This window comes from Hypanus sabinus, chromosome 19 (assembly GCF_030144855.1).
Source record: "Hypanus sabinus isolate sHypSab1 chromosome 19, sHypSab1.hap1, whole genome shotgun sequence".
NCBI lineage: Eukaryota > Metazoa > Chordata > Chondrichthyes > Myliobatiformes > Dasyatidae > Hypanus > Hypanus sabinus.
In genome coordinates, this window is record NC_082724.1 from 67,054,065 (window position 1) to 67,072,115 (window position 18,051).

The following is an 18,051-nucleotide window of genomic DNA, read 5'->3' on the forward strand; positions in this document are numbered from 1 at the left end:
AATTGAGGAAGGAGCGATGAATGACAGAGGAAGGAGTGAAGAACAACTCAGGAAGAAGCTATTAATGACAGAGGAAGAGTGATGATCAACTGAGGAAGGAGTGATGAATGACAGAGGAAGGATGAATGAACAACAGAGGAAGGAGCAATGAAAGAAAGGGGAAGGATTGATGAACAACAGAGAAAGCTGTGATGAATGACAGCGGAAGGAGTTAAGAACAATTGAGGAAGGAGCGATGAATGACAGAGGAAGTATTGATGAACAATTGAGGAAGGAGAGATGAATGACAGAGGAAGGAGCGATGAATGACAGAGGAAGAATTGAAAAACAACACAGGAAGTATCGATGAATGACAGAGGAAGGAGTGATGAACAATTGAGGAAAGAGTGATGAATGAAAGAGGAAGTGTTGATTAACAACAGAGGAAAGAGCGATGAATGACAGAGGAAAGATTGATGAACATTTGAGGAATAAGCGATGAATGATAGAAGAATGATTGATGAACAACAGTGGAAGGAGTGATGAATGACAGAGGAAGGATTGAAGAACAGTTCAGCAAGGAGTGATGAATGAGATAGGAAGGAGACACGAACAACAGAGAAACGAGCGATGTACATTTGAGCAAGGATCGAGGAATGACAGAGGAAGAAGTAATGAACTATTCAGGAAGAAGCGATGAATGACAGAGGAAGAGTGATGATCAACTGAGGATGTTGCGATGAAAGTCAGAGGAAGGATTCATGAACAACAGCGAAAGGAGAAATGAATGACAGAGGAAGGATTGATGATCAATTGAGGAATGAGCAATGAATGACAGAGGAAGGATTGAAGAACAACTCAGGAAGAAGCGATGAATGACAGAGGAAGAGTGATCAACTGAGGAAGGAGCGATGAATGACAGAGGAAGGTGTGAGGAACAATAGAGGAAGGAGCGATGAATAACAGAGGAAGGCTTGATGGACAATTGAGGAAGGAGCAATGGATGACAGAGGAGGGAGCACTGAATTACAGAGGAAGGATTGTTGAACAACAGAGGAAGGAGAAATGAATGAAAGAGGAAGGATTGATGATCAACAGAGAAAGCTGTGATGAATGACAGCGGAAGGAGTTATGAACAATTGAGGAAGGAGCGATGAATAACAGAGGAAGGAGTGAGGAAGAACTGAGGAAGGAGCGATGAGTGACAGAGGATGTATTGATGAACAATTGAGGAAGGAGCGATGAATGACTGAGGAAGGAGTGAGGAAGAACTGAGGAACGAGCGATGAATGACAGAGGAAGGATTGCTGATCAACAGAGGAAGGAGCAATGAATGACAGAGGAAGAATTGAAGAACAACACTGGAAGTAGCTATGAATGACAGAGGAGTATTGATGAACAATTGAGGAAGGAGCGATGAATGACAGAGGAAGGAGTGAAGAACAACTCAGGAAGAAGCGATGAATGACAGAGGAAGAGTGATGATCAACTGAGGAAGGAGCAATGAATGACAGAGGAAGTATTGATGAACAAGTGAGGATGAAGAGATGAATGACAGAGGAGGAGTGATGAACAATTGAGGAAGGAGAGATGAATGACAGAGGAAGGAGCGATGAATGATGGAGGAAGGATTGATGAACAATTGCGGAAGGATCGATGAATGACAGAGGAAGGAGCGATGAATGATGGAGGAAGGATTGATGAACAATTGCGGAAGGATCGATGAATGACAGAGGAAGAATTGAAAAACAACACAGGAAGTATCGATGAATGACAGAGGAAGGAGTGATGAACAATTGAGGAAAGAGTGATGAATGAAAGTGGAAGGGTTAAGGGTTGATTAACAACAGAGGAAAGAGCGATGAATGACAGAGGAAAGATTGATGAACATTTGAGGATTAAGCGATGAATGACAGAAGAATGATTGATGAACAACAGTGGAAGGAGTGATGAATGACAGAGGAAGGATTGAAGAACAGTTCAGCAAGGAGCGATGAATGAGATAGGAAGGAGACACGAACAACAGAGAAACGAGCGATGTACATTTGAGCAAGGATCGAGGAATGACAGAGGAAGAAGTAATGAACTATTCAGGAAGAAGCGATGAATGACAGAGGAAGAGTGATAGTCATCTGAGGAAGGAGTGATGAATGACACAGGAAGGAGTTATGAACAATTGAGGAAGGAGCGATGAATGACTGAGGAAGGAGTGAGGAAGAACTGAGGAACTAGCGATGAATGACAGAGGAAGGATTGCTGATCAACAGAGGAAGGAGCAATGAATGACAGAGGAAGAATTGAAGAACAACACTGGAAGTATCGATAAATGACAGAGGAGTACTGATGAACAATTGAGGAAGGAGCGATGAATGACAGAGGAAGGAGTGATGAACAACTCAGGAAGAAGCGATGAATGACAGAGGAAGAGTGATGGTCAACTGAGGAAGGAGCATTGAATGACAGAGGAGGTATTGATGAACAAGTGAGGATGAAGAGATGAATGACAGAGGAAGAGTGATGATCAACTGAGGAAGGAGCGATGAATGACGGAGGAAGGATTGATAAACAATTGCAGAAGGAGCGATGAATGACAGAGGGAGAATTGAAAAACAACACAGGAAGTAGCGATGACTGATAGAGGAAGGAGTGATGAACAATTGAAGAAAGAGTGATGAATGAAAGAGGAAGGTTTGATTAACAACAGAGGAAAGAGCGATGAATGACAGAGGAAAGATTGATGAACATTTGAGGAATAAGCGATGAATGACAGAGGAAGGCTTGATGAACAACAGTGGAAGGAGTGATGAATGACAGAGGAAGGATTGATGAACAGTTCAGCAAGGAGTGATGAATGAGATAGGAAGGCGACACGAACAACAGAGAATCGTGCGATGTACAATTGTGCAAAGATCGAGGAATGACAGAGGAAGGAGAGATGAACTATTCAGGAAGAAGCGATGAATGACAGAGGAAGAGTGATGGTCATCTGAGGAAGGAGTGATGAATGGCACGGGAAGGAGTTAGGAACAATTGCGGAAGGAGCGATGAATGACAGAGGAAGGAGTGAGGAAAAACTGAGGAACGAGCGATGACTGACAGAGGAAGGATTGCTGATCAACAGAGGTAGGAGCGATGAATGACAGAGGAAGAATTGAAGAACAACACTGGAAGTAGCGATGAATGACAGAGGAGTATTGATGAACAATTGAGGAAGGAGCGATGAATGACAGAGGAAGGAGTGAAGAACAACTCAGGAAGAAGCGATGAATGACAGAGGAGGAGTGATGATCAACTGAGGAAGGAGTGATGAATGACAGAGGAAGGATGAATGAACAACAGAGGAAGGAGCAATGAAAGGAAGGGGAAGGATTGATGAACAACAGAGAAAGCTGTGATGAATGACAGCGGAAGGAGTTATGAACAATTGAGAAAGAAGCGATGAATGACAATGGAAGGAGTGATGAATGACAGAGAATGGATTGATGAACAACAGAGAAAGCTGCGATGTATGAGAGCGGAAGGAGTTATGAACAATTGAGAAAGAAGCGATGAATGACAATGGAAGGAGTGATGATCAAACAGAGTAAGGAGCGATGAATGACACAGGAAGGAGTGATGATCAACAGAGTAGGGAGCGATGAATGACAGAGGAAGGAGTAATGGACAACTGAGGAAGTAGCGATGAATGTCTGAGGAAAGAGTGATGATCAATTGAGGAAGGAGTGATGAATGACAGAGGAATGATAGATAAACAACAGAGGAAAGAGCAATAAATGACAGAGGAAGGATTGATGAACAATTGAGGAATGAGCGATGAACGACAGAGGAAGGATTGATGAACAACTCAGGAAGGAGTGATGAATGAGATAGGAAGGAGGGACGAACTACAGAGAACATAGCGATGTACGATTGAGCAAGGATCGATGAATGACAGAGGAAGGAGTGATGAAATATTCAGGAAGACGCGATGAATGACAGAGGAAGAGTGATGATCAACTGAGGATGTTGCGATGAAAGTCAGAGGAAGGATTCATGAACAACAGCGAAAGGAGAAATGAATGACAGAGGAAGGATTGATGATCAATTGAGGAATGAGCAATGAATGACAGAGGAAGGATTGAAGAACAACTCAGGAAGAAGCGATGAATGACAGAGGAAGAGTGATCAACTGAGGAAGGAGCGATGAATGACAGAGGAAGGTGTGAGGAACAATAGAGGAAGGAGCGATGAATAACAGAGGAAGGCTTGATGGACAATTGAGGAAGGAGCAATGGATGACAGAGGAGGGAGCACTGAATTACAGAGGAAGGATTGTTGAACAACAGAGGAAGGAGCAATGAATGAAAGAGGAAGGATTGATGATCAACAGAGAAAGCTGTGATGAATGACAGCGGAAGGAGTTATGAACAATTGAGGAAGGAGCGATGAATAACAGAGGAAGGAGTGAGGAAGAACTGAGGAAGGAGCGATGAGTGACAGAGGATGTATTGATGAACAATTGAGGAAGGAGCGATGAATGACTGAGGAAGGAGTGAGGAAGAACTGAGGAACGAGCGATGAATGACAGAGGAAGGATTGCTGATCAACAGAGGAAGGAACAATGAATGACAGAGGAAGAATTGAAGAACAACACTGGAAGTAGCTATGAATGACAGAGGAGTATTGATGAACAATTGAGGAAGGAGCGATGAATGACAGAGGAAGGAGTGAAGAACAACTCAGGAAGAAGCGATGAATGACAGAGGAAGAGTGATGATCAACTGAGGAAGGAGCAATGAATGACAGAGGAAGTATTGATGAACAAGTGAGGATGAAGAGATGAATGACAGAGGAAGAGTGATGAACAATTGAGGAAGGAGAGATGAATGACAGAGGAAGGAGCGATGAATGATGGAGGAAGGATTGATGAACAATTGCGGAAGGATCGATGAATGACAGAGGAAGGAGCGATGAATGATGGAGGAAGGATTGATGAACAATTGCGGAAGGATCGATGAATGACAGAGGAAGAATTGAAAAACAACACAGGAAGTATCGATGAATGACAGAGGAAGGAGTGATGAACAATTGAGGAAAGAGTGATGAGTGAAAGAGGAAGGGTTAAGGGTTGATTAACAACAGAGGAAAGAGCGATGAATGACAGAGGAAAGATTGATGAACATTTGAGGAATAAGCGATGAATGACAGAAGACTGATTGATGAACAACAGTGGAAGGAGTGATGAATGACAGAGGAAGGATTGAAGAACAGTTCAGCAAGGAGCAATGAATGAGATAGGAAGGAGACACGAACAACAGAGAAACGAGCGATATACATTTGAGCAAGGATCGAGGAATGACAGAGGAAGAAGTAATGAACTATTCAGGAAGAAGCGATGAATGACAGAGGAAGAGTGATAGTCACCTGAGGAAGGAGTGATGAATGACACAGGAAGGAGTTATGAACAATTGAGGAAGGAGCGATGAATGACTGAGGAAGGAGTGAGGAAGAACTGAGGAACTAGCGATGAATGACAGAGGAAGGATTGCTGATCAACAGAGGAAGGAGCAATGAATGACAGAGGAAGAATTGAAGAACAACACTGGAAGTATCGATAAATGACAGAGGAGTACTGATGAACAATTGAGGAAGGAGCGATGAATGACAGAGGAAGGAGTGATGAACAACTCAGGAAGAAGCGATGAATGACAGAGGTAGAGTGATGATCAACTGAGGAAGGAGCGATGAATGACAGAGGAAGGAGTGACGAACAATTGAGGAAGGAGTGATGAATGAAAGAGGAAGGAGTGATGGACAATTGAGGAAGGATCGATGAATGACAAAGGAAGGAGTGATGAATGACAGAGGATGGATTGATGAACAACAGAGAAAGCTGCGATGAATGACAGCGGAAGGAGTTATGAACAATTGAGAAAGAAGCGATGAATGACAATGGAAGGAGTGATGATCAAACAGAGTAAGGAGCGATGAATGACACAGGAAGGAGTGAGGAACAATTGAGGAAGGAGAGATGAATGACAGAGGAAGTAGTGATGACAAATTCAGGAAAAAGCGTTGAATGACAGAGGAAGGAGTGATGATCAACTGAGTAGGGAGCGATGAATGACAGAGGAAGGAGTAATGGACAACTGAGGAAGTAGCGATGAATGTCTGAGGAAAGAGTGATGAACAATTGAGGAAGGAGTGATGAATGACAGAGGAAGTATGAATGAACAACAGAGGAAGGAGCAATGAAAGAAAGGGGAAGGATTGATGAACAACAGAGAAAGCTGTGATGAATGACAGCGGAAGGAGTTATGAACAATTGAGGAAGGAGCGATGAATGACAGAGGAAGTATTGATGAACAATTGAGGAAGGAGAGATGAATGACAGAGGAAGGAGCGATGAATGATGGAGGAAGGATTGATGAACAATTGCGGAAGGAGCGATGAATGACAGAGGAAGAATTGAAAAACAACACAGGAAGTATCGATGAATGACAGAGGAAGGAGTGATGATCAACTGAGGAAGGAGTGATGAATGACAGAGGAAGGAGTGAGGAACAATTGAGGAAGGAGTGATGAATGAAAGAGGAAGGACTGATGGACAATTGAGGAAGGAGCGATGAATGACAAAGGAAGGAGTGATGAATGACAGAGAATGGATTGATGAACAACAGAGAAAGCTGCGATGAATGAGAGCGGAAGGAGTTATGAACAATTGAGAAAGAAGCGATGAATGACAATGGAAGGAGTGATGATCAAACAGAGTAAGGAGCGATGAATGACACAGGAAGGAGTGAGGAACAATTGAGGAAGGAGAGATGAATGACAGAGGAAGTAGTGATGACAAATTCAGGAAAAAGCGATGAATGACAGAGGAGTATTGATGAAAAATTGAGGAAGGAGCGATGAATGACAGAGGAAGGAGTGAAGAACAACTCAGGAAGAAGCGATTAATGACAGAGGAGGAGTGATGATCAACTGAGGAAGGAGTGATGAATGACAGAGGAAGGATGAATGAACAACAGAGGAAGGAGCAATGAAAGAAAGGGGAAGGATTGATGAACAACAGAGAAAGCTGTGATGAATGACAGCGGAAGGAGTTATGAACAATTGAGGAAGGAGCGATGAATGACAGAGGAAGTATTGATGAACAATTTTGGAAGGAGAGATGAATGACAGAGGAAGGAGCGATGAATGATGGAGGAAGGATTGATGAACAATTGCGGAAGGAGCGATGAATGACAGAGGAAGAATTGAAAAACAACACAGGAAGTATCGATGAATGACAGAGGAAGGAGTGATGATCAACTGAGGAAGGAGTGATGAATGACAGAGGAAGGAGTGAGGAACAATTGAGGAAGGAGTGATGAATGAAAGAGGAAGGAGTGATGGACAATTGAGGAAGGAGCGATGAATGACAAAGGAAGGAGTGATGAATGACAGAGAATGGATTGATGAACAACAGAGAAAGCTGCGATGAATGAGAGCGGAAGGAGTTATGAACAATTGAGAAAGAAGGGATGAATGACAATGGAAGGAGTGATGATCAAACAGAGTAAGGAGCGATGAATGACACAGGAAGGAGTGATGATCAACAGAGTAGGGAGCGATGAATGACAGAGGAAGGAGTAATGGACAACTGAGGAAGTAGCAATGAATGTCTGAGGAAAGAGTGATGATCAATTGAGGAAGGAGTGATGAATGACAGAGGAATGATAGATAAACAACAGAGGAAAGAGCAATAAATGACAGAGGAAGGATTGATGAACAATTGAGGAATGAGCGATGAACGACAGAGGAAGGATTGATGAACAATTCAGGAAGGAGTGATGAATGAGATAGGAAGGAGGGACGAACTACAGAGAACAGAGCGATGTACAATTGAGCAAGGATCGATGAATGACAGAGGAAGGAGTGATGAAATATTCAGGAAGACGCGATGAATGACAGAGGAAGAGTGATGATCAACTGAGGATGTTGCGATGAAAGTCAGAGGAAGGATTCATGAACAACAGCGAAAGGAGAAATGAATGACAGAGGAAGGATTGATGATCAATTGAGGAATGAGCAATGAATGACAGAGGAAGGATTGAAGAACAACTCAGGAGGAAGCGATGAATGACAGAGGAAGAGTGATGATCAACTGAGGAAGGAGCGATGAATGACAGAGGAAGGTGTGAGGAACAATAGAGGAAGGAGCGATGAATAACAGAGGAAGGCTTGATGGACAATTGAGGAAGGAGCAATGGATGACAGAGGAGGGAGCACTGAATTACAGAGGAAGGATTGTTGAACAAATGCGGAAGGAGCGATGAAAGACAGAGGAAGGATTAATGAACAACAGAGGAAGGAGCAATGAATGAAAGAGGAAGGATTGATGATCAACAGAGAAAGCTGTGATGAATGACAGCGGAAGGAGTTATGAACAATTGAGGAAGGAGCGATGAATGACAGAGGAAGGAGTGAGGAAGAACTGTGGAAGGAGCGATGAGTGACAGAGGATGTATTGATGAACAATTGAGGAAGGAGCGATGAATGACTGAGGAAGGAGTGAGGAAGAACTGAGAAAGGAGCAATGAATGACAGAGGAAGAATTGAAGAACAACACTGGAAGTAGCTATGAATGACAGAGGAGTATTGATGAAAAATTGAGGAAGGAGCGATGAATGACAGAGGAAGGAGTGAAGAACAACTCAGGAAGAAGCGATTAATGACAGAGGAAGAGTGATGATCAACTGAGGAAGGAGTGATGAATGACAGAGGAAGGATGAATGAACAACAGAGGAAGGAGCAATGAAAGAAAGGGGAAGGATTGATGAACAACAGAGAAAGCTGTGATGAATGACAGCGGAAGGAGTTATGAACAATTGAGGAAGGAGCGATGAATGACAGAGGAAGTATTGATGAACAATTGAGGAAGGAGAGATGAATGACAGAGGAAGGAGCGATGAATGATGGAGGAAGGATTGATGAACAATTGCGGAAGGAGCGATGAATGACAGAGGAAGAATTGAAAAACAACACAGGAAGTATCGATGAATGACAGAGGAAGGAGTGATGAACAATTGAGGAAAGAGTGATGAATGAAAGAGGAATGGTTGATTAACAACAGAGGAAAGAGCGATGAATGACAGAGGAAAGATTGATGAACATTTGAGGAATAAGCAATGAATGACAGAAGAATGATTGATGAACAACAGTGGAAGGAGTGATGAATGACAGAGGAAGGATTGAAGAACAGTTCAGCAAGGAGCGATGAATGAGATAGGAAGGAGACACTAACAACAGTGAAACGAGCGATGTACATTTGAGCAAGGATCGAGGAATGACAGAGGAAGAAGTAATGAACTATTCAGGAAGAAGCGATGAATGACAGAGGAAGAGTGATAGTCATCTGAGGAAGGAGTGATGAATGACACAGGAAGGAGTTATGAACAATTGAGGAAGGAGCGATGAATGACTGAGGAAGGAGTGAGGAAGAACTGAGGAACTAGCGATGAATGACAGAGGAAGGATTGCTGATCAACAGAGGAAGGAGCAATGAATGACAGAGGAAGAATTGAAGAACAACACTGGAAGTATCGATAAATGACAGAGGAGTACTGATGAACAATTGAGGAAGGAGCGATGAATGACAGAGGAAGGAGTGATGAACAACTCAGGAAGAAGCGATGAATGACAGAGGTAGAGTGATGATCAACTGAGGAAGGAGCGATGAATGACAGAGGAAGGAGTGAGGAACAATTGAGGAAGGAGTGATGAATGAAAGAGGAAGGAGTGATGGACAATTGAGGAAGGAGCGATGAATGACAAAGGAAGGAGTGATGAATGACAGAGGATGGATTGATGAACAACAGAGAAAGCTGCGATGAATGACAGCGGAAGGAGTTATGAACAACTCAGGAAGAAGCGATTAATGACAGAGGAGGAGTGATGATCAACTGAGGAAGGAGTGATGAATGACAGAGGAAGGAGTAATGGACAACTGAGGAAGTAGCGATGAATGTCTGAGGAAAGAGTGATGATCAATTGAGGAAGGAGTGATGAATGACAGAGGAATGATAGATAAACAACAGAGGAAAGAGCAATAAATGACAGAGGAAGGATTGATGAACAATTGAGGAATGAGCGATGAACGACAGAGGAAGGATTGATGAACAATTCAGGAAGGAGTGATGAATGAGATAGGAAGGAGGGACGAACTACAGAGAACAGAGCGATGTACAATTGAGCAAGGATCGATGAATGACAGAGGAAGGAGTGATGAAATATTCAGGAAGACGCGATGAATGACAGAGGAAGGTGTGAGGAACAATAGAGGAAGGAGCGATGAATAACAGAGGAAGGCTTGATGGACAATTGAGGAAGGAGCAATGGATGACAGCGGAGGGAGCACTGAATTACAGAGGAAGGATTGTTGAACAAATGCGGAAGGAGCGATGAAAGACAGAGGAAGGATTAATGAACAACAGAGGAAGGAGCAATGAATGAAAGAGGAAGGATTGATGATCAACAGAGAAAGCTGTGATGAATGACAGCGGAAGGAGTTATGAACAATTGAGGAAGGAGCGATGAATGACAGAGGAAGGAGTGAGGAATTACTGAGGAAGGAGCGATGAGTGACAGAGGATGTATTGATGAACAATTGAGGAAGGAGCGATGAATGACTGAGGAAGGAGTGAGGAAGAACTGAGGAACGAGCGATGAATGACAGAGGAAGGATTGCTGATCAACAGAGGAAGGAGCAATGAATGACAGAGGAAGAATTGAAGAACAACACTGGATGTAGCTATGAATGACAGAGGAGTATTGATGAAAAATTGAGGAAGGAGCGATGAATGACAGAGGAAGGAGTGAAGAACAACTCAGGAAGAAGCGATTAATGACAGAGGAGGAGTGATGATCAACTGAGGAAGGAGTGATGAATGACAGAGGAAGGATGAATGAACAACAGAGGAAGGAGCAATGAAAGAAAGGGGAAGGATTGATGAACAACAGAGAAAGCTGTGATGAATGACAGCGGAAGGAGTTATGAACAATTGAGGAAGGAGCGATGAATGACAGAGGAAGTATTGATGAACAATTTTGGAAGGAGAGATGAATGACAGAGGAAGGAGCGATGAATGATGGAGGAAGGATTGATGAACAATTGCGGAAGGAGCGATGAATGACAGAGGAAGAATTGAAAAACAACACAGGAAGTATCGATGAATGACTGAGGAAGGAGTGATGAACAATTGAGGAAAGAGTGATGAATGAAAGAGGAAGGGTTGATTAACAACAGAGGAAAGAGCGATGAATGACAGAGGAAAGATTGATGAACATTTGAGGAATAAGCGATGATTGACAGAAGAATGATTGATGAACAACAGTGGAAGGAGTGATGAATGACAGAGGAAGGATTGAAGAACAGTTCAGCAAGGAGCGATGAATGAGATAGGAAGGAGACACGAACAACAGAGAAACGAGCGATGTACATTTGAGCAAGGATCGAGGAATGACAGAGGAAGAAGTAATGAACTATTCAGGAAGAGCGATGAATGACAGAGGAAGAGTGATAGTCATCTGAGGAAGGAGTGATGAATGACACAGGAAGGAGTTATGAACAATTGCGGAAGGAGCGATGAATGACAGAGGAAGAATTGAAGAACAACACTGGAAGTATCGATAAATGACAGAGGAGTACTGATGAACAATTGAGGAAGGAGCGATGAATGACAGAGGAAGGAGTGATGAACAACTCAGGAAGAAGCGATGAATGACAGAGGTAGAGTGATGATCAACTGAGGAAGGAGCGATGAATGACAGAGGAAGGAGTGAGGAACAATTGAGGAAGGAGTGATGAATGAAAGAGGAAGGAGTGATGGACAATTGAGGAAGGAGCGATGAATGACAAAGGAAGGAGTGATGAATGACAGAGCATGGATTGATGAACAACAGAGAAAGCTGCGATGAATGACAGCGGAAGGAGTTATGAACAATTGAGAAAGAAGCGATGAATGACAATGGAAGGAGTGATGATCAAACAGAGTAAGGAGCGATGAATGACACAGGAAGGAGTGAGGAACAATTGAGGAAGGAGAGATGAATGACAGAGGAAGTAGTGATGACAAATTCAGGAAAAAGCGATGAATGACAGAGGAAGGAGTGATGATCAACTGAGTAGGGAGCGATGAATGACAGAGGAAGGAGTAATGGACAACAGAGGAAGTAGCGATGAATGTCTGAGGAAAGAGTGATGAACAATTGAGGAAGGAGTGATGAATGACAGTGGAAGTATGAATTAACAACAGAGGAAGGAGCAATGAAAGAAAGGGGAAGGATTGATGAACAACAGAGAAAGCTGTGATGAATGACAGCGGAAGGAGTTATGAACAATTGAGGAAGGAGCGATGAATGACAGAGGAAGTATTGATGAACAATTGAGGAAGGAGAGATGAATGACAGAGGAAGGAGCGATGAATGATGGAGGAAGGATTGATGAACAATTGCGGAAGGAGCGATGAATGACAGAGGAAGAATTGAAAAACAACACAGGAAGTATCGATGAATGACAGAGGAAGGAGTGATGATCAACTGAGGAAGGAGTGATGAATGACAGAGGAAGGAGTGAGGAACAATTGAGGAAGGAGTGATGAATGAAAGAGGAAGGACTGATGGACAATTGAGGAAGGAGCGATGAATGACAAAGGAAGGAGTGATGAATGACAGAGAATGGATTGATGAACAACAGAGAAAGCTGCGATGAATGACAACGGAAGGAGTTATGAACAATTGAGAAAGAAGTGATGAATGACAATGGAAGGAGTGATGATCAAACAGAGTAAGGAGCGATGAATGACACAGGAAGGAGTGATGATCAACAGAGTAGGGAGCGATGAATGACAGAGGAAGGAGTAATGGACATCTGAGGAAGTAGCGATGAATGTCTGAGGAAAGAGTGATGATCAATTGAGGAAGGAGTGATGAATGACAGAGGAATGATAGATAAACAACAGAGGAAAGAGCAATAAATGACAGAGGAAGGATTGATGAACAATTGAGGAATGAGCGATGAACGACAGAGGAAGGATTGATGAACAATTCAGGAAGGAGTGATGAATGAGATAGGAAGGAGGGACGAACTACAGAGAACAGAGCGATGTACAATTGAGCAAGAATCGATGAATGACAGAGGAAGGAGTGATGAAATATTCAGGAAGACGCGATGAATGACAGAGGAAGAGTGATGATCAACTGAGGATGTTGCGATGAATGACAGAAGAAGGATTGCTGATCAACAGAGGAAGGAGCAATGAATGACAGAGGAAGAATTGAAGAACAACACTGGAAGTATCGATAAATGACAGAGGAGTACTGATGAACAATTGAGGAAGGAGCGATGAATGACAGAGGAAGGAGTGATGAACAACTCAGGAAGAAGCGATGAATGACAGAGGTAGAGTGATGATCAACTGAGGAAGGAGCGATGAATGACAGAAGAAGGAGTGAGGAACAATTGAGGAAGGAGTGATGAATGAAAGAGGAAGGAGTGATGGACAATTGAGGAAGGAGCGATGAATGACAAAGGAAGGAGTGATGAATGACAGAGGATGGATTGATGAACAACAGAGAAAGCTGCGATGAATGACAGCGGAAGGAGTTATGAACAATTGAGAAAGAAGCGATGAATGACAATGGAAGGAGTGATGATCAAACAGAGTAAGGAGCGATGAATGACACAGGAAGGAGTGAGGAACAATTGAGGAAGGAGAGATGAATGACAGAGGAAGTAGTGATGACAAATTCAGGAAAAAGCGATGAATGACAGAGGAAGGAGTGATGATCAACTGAGTAGGGAGCGATGAATGACAGAGGAAGGAGAAATGGACAACTGAGGAAGTAGCGATGAATGTCTGAGGAAAGAGTGATGAACAATTGAGGAAGGAGTGATGAATGACAGTGGAATGATAGATAAACAACAGAGGAAAGAGCAATGAATGACAGAGGAAGGATTGATGAACAATTGAGGAATGAGCGATGAACGACAGAGGAAGGATTGATGAACAATTCAGGAATGAGTGATGAATGAGATAGGAAGGAGGGACGAACTACAGAGAACAGAGCGATGTACAATTGAGCAAGGATCGATGAATGACAGAGGAAGGAGTGATGAAATATTCAGGAAGACGCGATGAATGACAGAGGAAGAGTGATGATCAACTGAGGATGTTGCGATGAAAGTCAGAGGAAGGATTCATGAACAACAGCGAAAGGAGAAATGAATGACAGAGGAAGGATTGATGAACAATTGAGGAATGAGCAATGAATGACAGAGGAAGGATTGAAGAACAACTCAGGAAGAAGCGATGAATGACAGAGGAAGAGTGATGATCAACTTAGGAAGGAGCGATGAATGACAGAGGAAGGTGTGAGGAACAATAGAGGAAGGAGCGATGAATAACAGAGGAAGGGTTGATGGACAATTGAGGAAGGAGCAATGGATGACAGAGGACGGAGCACTGATTGACAGAGGAAGGATTGTTGAACACATGTGGAAGGAGCGATGAAAGACAGAGGAAGGATTAATGAACAACAGAGGAAGGAGCAATGAATGAAAGTGGAAGGATTGATGATCAACAGAGAAAGCTGTGATGAATGACAGCGGAAGGAGTTATGAACAATTGAGGAAGGAGTGATGAATGACAGAGGAAGGAGTGAGGAAGAACTGAGGAAGGAGCGATGAGTTACAGAGGATGTATTGATGAACAATTGAGGAAGGAGCGATGAATGACAGAGGAATGACTGAGGAACAATTGAGGAAGGAGTGATGAATGAAAGAGGAAGGAGTGATGGACAATTGAGGAAGGAGCGATGAATGACAAAGGAAGGAGTGATGAATGACAGAGGAAGGATTGATGAACAGTTCAGCAAGGAGTGATGAATGAGATAGGAAGGCGACACGAACAACAGAGAATCGAGCGATGTACAATTGAGCAAGGATCGAGGAATGACAGAGGAAGGAGAGATGAACTATTCAGGAAGAAGCGATGAATGACAGAGGAAGAGTGATGGTCATCTGAGGAAGGAGTGATGAATGGCACGAGAAGGAGTTAGGAACAATTGAGGAAGGAGCGATGAATGACAGAGGAAGGAGTGAGGAAAAACTGAGGAAAGAGCGATGAATGACAGAGGAAGGATTGCTGATCAACAGAGGAAGGAGCGATGAATGACAGAGGTAGAATTGAAGAACAACACTGGAAGTAGCGATGAATGACAGAGGAGTATTGATGAACAATTGAGAAAGGAGCGATGAATGACAGAGGAAGGAGTGAAGAACAACTCAGGAAGAAGTGATGAATGACAGAGGAGGAGTGATGATCAACTGAGGAAGGAGCGATGAATGACAGAGGAAGGAGTGAGGAACAATTGAGGAAGGAGTGATGAATGAAAGAGGAAGGAGTGATGGACAATTGAGGAAGGAGCGATGAATGACAAAGGAAGGAGTGATGAATGACAGAGGATGGATTGATGAACAACAGAGAAAGCTGCGATGAATGACAGCGGAAGGAGTTATGAACAATTGAGAAAGAAGCGATGAATGACAATGGAAGGAGTGATGATCAAACAGAGTAAGGAGCGATGAATGACACAGGAAGGAGTGAGGAACAATTGAGGAAGGAGAGATGAATGACAGAGGAAGTAGTGATGACAAATTCAGGAAAAAGCGATGAATGACAGAGGAAGGAGTGATGATCAACTGAGTAGGGAGCGATGAATGACAGAGGAAGGAGAAATGGACAACTGAGGAAGTAGCGATGAATGTCTGAGGAAAGAGTGATGAACAATTGAGGAAGGAGTGATGAATGACAGTGGAATGATAGATAAACAACAGAGGAAAGAGCAATGAATGACAGAGGAAGGATTGAGGAACAATTGAGGAATGAGCGATGAACGACAGAGGAAGGATTGATGAACAATTCAGGAATGAGTGATGAATGAGATAGGAAGGAGGGACGAACTACAGAGAACAGAGCGATGTACAATTGAGCAAGGATCGATGAATGACAGAGGAAGGAGTGATGAAATATTCAGGAAGACGCGATGAATGACAGAGGAAGAGTGATGATCAACTGAGGATGTTGCGATGAAAGTCAGAGGAAGGATTCATGAACAACAGCGAAAGGAGAAATGAATGACAGAGGAAGGATTGATGAACAATTGAGGAAGGAGCGATGAATGACAAAGGAAGGAGTGATGAATGACAGAGGATGGATTGATGAGCAACAGAGAAAGCTGCGATGAATGACAGCGGAAGGAGTTATGAACAATTGAGAAAGAAGTGATGAATGACAATGGAAGGAGTGATGATCAAACAGAGTAAGGAGCGATGAATGACACAGGAAGGAGTGATGATCAACAGAGTAGGGAGCGATGAATGACAGAGGAAGGAGTAATGGACAACAGAGGAAGTAGCGATGAATGTCTGAGGAAAGACTGATGATCAATTGAGGAAGGAGTGATGAATGACAGAGGAATGATAGATAAACAACAGAGGAAAGAGCAATAAATGACAGAGGAAGGATTGATGAACAATTGAGGAATGAGCGATGAACGACAGAGGAAGGATTGATGAACAACTCAGGAAGGAGTGATGAATGAGATAGGAAGGAGGGACGAACTACAGAGAACAGAGCGATGTACAATTGAGCAAGGATCGATGAATGACAGAGGAAGGAGTGATGAAATATTCAGGAAGACGCGATGAATGACAGAGGAAGAGTGATGATCAACTGAGGATGTTGCGATGAAAGTCAGAGGAAGGATTCATGAACAACAGCGAAAGGAGAAATGAATGACAGAGGAAGGATTGATGATCAATTGAGGAATGAGCAATGAATGACAGAGGAAGGATTGAAGAACAACTCAGGAAGAAGCGATGAATGACAGAGGAAGAGTGATGATCAACTGAGGAAGGAGCGATGAATGACAGAGGAAGGTGTGAGGAACAATAGAGGAAGGAGCGATGAATAACAGAGGAAGGCTTGATGGATAATTGAGGAAGGAGCAATGGATGACAGAGGAGGGAGCACTGAATTACAGAGGAAGGATTGTTGAACAAATGCGGAAGGAGCGATGAAAGACAGAGGAAGGATTAATGAACAACAGAGGAAGGAGCAATGAATGAAAGAGGAAGGATTGATGATCAACAGAGAAAGCTGTGATGAATGACAGCGGAAGGAGTTAAGAACAATTGAGGAAGGAGCGATGAATGACAGAGGAAGGTGTGAGGAAGAACTGAGGAAGGAGCGAAGAGTGACAGAGGATGTATTGATGAACAATTGAGGAAGGAGCAATGAATGACTGAGGAAGGAGTGAGGAAGAACTGAGGAACGAGCGATGAATGACAGAGGAAGGATTGCTGATCAACAGAGGAAGGAGCAATGAATGACAGAGGAAGAATTGAAGAACAACACTGGAAGTAGCTATGAATGACAGAGTAGTATTGATGAACAATTGAGGAAGGAGCAATGAATGACAGAGGAAGGAGTGAAGAACAACTCAGGAAAAAGCGATTAATGACAGAGGAATAGTGATGATCAACTGAGGAAGGAGTGATGAATGACAGAGGAAGGATGAATGAACAACAGAGGAAGGAGCAATGAAAGAAAGGGGAAGGATTGATGAACAACAGAGAAAGCTGTGATGAATGACAGCGGAAGGAGTTATGAACAATTGAGGAAGGAGCGATGAATGACAGAGGAAGTATTGATGAACAATTGAGGAAGGAGAGATGAATGACAGAGGAAGGAGCGATGAATGATGGAGGAAGGATTGATGAACAATTGCGGAAGGAGCGATGAATGACAGAGGAAGAATTGAAAAACAACACAGGAAGTATCGATGAATGACAGAGGAAGGAGTGATGAACAATTGAGGAAAGAGTGATGAATGAAAGAGGAAGGGTTGATTAACAACAGAGGAAAGAGCGATGAATGACAGAGGAAAGATTGATGAACATTTGAGGAATAAGCGATGAATGACAGAAGAATGATTGAAGAACAACAGTGGAAGGAGTGATGAATGACAGAGGAAGGATTGAAGAAC